The following is a 326-nucleotide window of genomic DNA, read 5'->3' as shown; positions in this document are numbered from 1 at the left end:
CCTCGGGGGTCTTCCCCCATCCTGCCGCATGTGTCCCCGGCCCCTAGAAGAGGCAGGCTGCCCGGGCCCATCGTCCCACCACCGCTCCGCTCCAGCCTGGCCGTGCCCGTGCGCCTAAGCCGAGCTTAGGGTGGCGACCCAAGGACACCCTCGGGCAACGAGGACGCAGCTTCTGTGCAAGGCGCTGAGCTTACGGTGGCATCACAAGTGTGTGGTGACAGGAGCATTATGGGATCATACAGGATCACACAGGAGCCAACACTTCAGACCTATTAAATAACAACCCTCTTTACCCCCTACACGGTCAGATGGATTGCGAATTAGCT

Source organism: Alligator sinensis, unplaced genomic scaffold (assembly GCF_000455745.1).
Source record: "Alligator sinensis unplaced genomic scaffold, ASM45574v1 scaffold673_1, whole genome shotgun sequence".
In the NCBI taxonomy this organism is placed as follows: domain Eukaryota; kingdom Metazoa; phylum Chordata; order Crocodylia; family Alligatoridae; genus Alligator; species Alligator sinensis.
The sequence above is the reverse complement of the archived record's forward strand: the minus strand, read 5'-3'. Positions refer to the sequence as shown.